The sequence below is a fragment of the Mus caroli genome, unplaced genomic scaffold (genome assembly GCF_978045245.1).
Source record: "Mus caroli unplaced genomic scaffold, Mus_caroli_1 scaffold_17, whole genome shotgun sequence".
Classification (NCBI taxonomy): domain Eukaryota; kingdom Metazoa; phylum Chordata; class Mammalia; order Rodentia; family Muridae; genus Mus; species Mus caroli.
The window spans coordinates 54,266,098-54,268,758 of NW_028227272.1; the positions used below are offsets into that span (position 1 = coordinate 54,266,098).

Here is a 2,661-nt window from a genome sequence, read left to right on the forward strand (position 1 = left end):
CACACAAGCCAAATTTAAAAAGTAAATGTTTATTTACCAACCTAACACACACAACCCAAATTTTTCCTGTTTTATCTCTTGATCCCTGTCTGATATAGCATCTTTATACCTTATATCCTTATGAGTTTGAGACACAACGGTTGTATTTGCCTTTCCTAATTAGCACTGTAAAGGAGGGTTTGGGCCAAAGGACCAGGAACACAAGGTCAGAAGTTAGTGGGTATGACTGAAGTGGTGCGCTTCCCCTTGCTGTCTTCTGGACAGGGCACACGAGCACCGGAAACAACTACTGACTACAGCCTTGCCAAACGCTGGTATGGTGATCTTCTACTGCCGCTTGCTCTGGGCTTAGAATAATACATTTATTCTTTTACATCTTTTATATTTATGGGTAGGATTCAAATAGTAAGATGTCCATGTTAAGACCGGTGTGATGGTTAATACCGACAGGTAACATATTGGGACTTAGACTTGCTCAAGAGACGAACTTCCGGGAATTACTGTGAGGAATTATCTACTTCAAATTGAGGAGGAAGATCCAAAGTAAATGTGGGAAACACCATTCCAGGGGCTGGAGTCCCAGACTACACCAATGGCGAAAGCCAGCTGAGTACCAGCATGCATCTTTCTCTCTGATTTCTGACTCCTGATGGATGTGACGTGGCCAGCTGCCTCCGGCTCTTAAGCAAGTCTAAGTCCCAAGCAAGACGTTACCTGCCAGTATAACCCGGCACACCAGTCTTAACATGGATGTCTTACTATTTGAATCCTACCGTCAAGCCTTCCCTGCCATGATGGAAGTATAAACCAAAATAACCAACCCCCCAATTCTGCCAAAATAACCAATGCCCCCTCACCCGAATCCAAAAGCTGCTGCTGCTTCATCTTCTTTTTCTTTTTAAGTCTGGCTGCCCTAGAACTAACTATGTAGACCAGGCTGGCCTCAAACTCACAGTGATCCACTTGACTCTGCCTCCTCACCGCTGGGATTAAAGATGGCGCCCCATCAGGACCACTTTCTAAATTGCTTCTTGCCAGGTGTTCGGTCACCCGTCACCAGGGGGTGAATATGTAATGTAACTAGTGTGGTCGCTCGGGCTTACAGTCTTAGCACAAGGGATACTGAAGGCAGAGGATTATGAGTTCAAGGCCAGCCTGGACTGAGAGTGGGTTTGAGGCCAGCTATCATTTGTATTCCAGATAGTGTCGTTTTAGTATCAGTTTGTGTCCTCAACTGGCTCAATGCAGTTTTAAGAGCCAGTCATTCCTAGTGCTTTTTCTTTTACTCAAAAATTATTTTATCGTGTACACTAGAGAGTTTATGTCACTAGAGCAGAGGCTGTGGACAACTCACATTTCCAGTTGGGTGGGAGTACCTACCCACTTTAGTCCTGTAGTGGCCAACCAGTGAATTCTGCTTTCTGTCAGAGTCAGGTGCATTTAGCATTCTTATCATCTCAGTTCTTCTCAAGATGCTTTCAGGAGGGAACTGCTTTCTTAGTCAAACGGTCGAGATCCCCAGGGAGATCGGGGGCAAGGCCTTTGGACTTCAGGATTCTTAAGATTTTATTACCAATCATAAGACGGACCCGTGTCACACCGTGAGAGTTCCTCAGGATCACACCTATTTGGGAGAATCAGGCCAGTTTGTAAATCCATTCCTTTACTTTAGCCACATGTGATGCTGTGGCCGTGGGGCAGTGCTGACTGGGACAGGCCCTTCCTGGGAGCATGCATGTGACCCATGATGGCGGAGGTCTCACTCCTAATGCTTTTTATCTTGGGTAACATTAAAGAAACTTGCTTTTTGGTGTATTTTATTTTGGATACTCGGGACGTGGCTAAGAACTGCTTGGTCTAAACAGAAGAAGTTGGTTGTGACTCAGTTCTGTTGCTCAGCTCAACAGTTGGTCTTTGGAAGTCTACAACTTCATCCAGCCAGCCACCAGCCTGAGCCTGACAGGATGGCTAAAAGGACTCAGTTTTGGCTCACTTGCTCTTGCCTTGAGAGCAGACCCCTAGGGAACTCAACCATTCTGAGGTACAAGGACTCCAAACAGATTCTTAGCACTTGCTCTTGAAAGAGGAAAAACTGAACTTTTCAACTCAGGTCCTCTTACCCCTCCCATCCAGAGACTGTTCCCGGAACACTCCTGAACTTCTCACCCCAGAGTACATTCCTGAACTCTTCCCGACCCCCTCCTAACTGAAGACTGTTCCAAGAACATTTTTGAGATAGGGGCCTCCTGGTACTACCCCAGAATGTTCCAATGGATCAGGTACATTGCCAAAATATAGGACACGACCCCTTGGTTATGTAAAGCCCCTTGGCAAGACCCCTTAGTGACGTAAATTTGTACTTTCTCCACCCTGTTCTCCCCTTGCCCTTTTCTTATAAAAGCCTGTGAAAATTTGGGCTGGGTGCCGAATCTCCTCTGCACCATGCCTGGTGTATGAGTTTCGACCCCAGAGCCTCTGGTCTATGTGCTTTTTATGTGCTTTCTTGTCGTTGCTGTATTAAATCTTACTCTCTACACCTTAAGTTCGGTCTCAGTGTCTTCTTGGGTGCGCGGCTGTCCCGAGGCTTGAGTGAGTGTCTCCCTTTGGGAGTCTTAGAGTCTTTCACTCTAGAGTTCAAAAACAATTCTCATCTTTATTTCA

General features: G+C 46.0%; 1 pseudogene; it reads right to left on the reverse strand.

The window, feature by feature from the left end:
* Nucleotides 1-1,327: 1,327 nt before the first annotated feature.
* On the reverse strand, nt 1,328-1,746 carry LOC147000660 (small ribosomal subunit protein uS15 pseudogene; annotated as a pseudogene).
* Nucleotides 1,747-2,661: the final 915 nt, after the last annotated feature.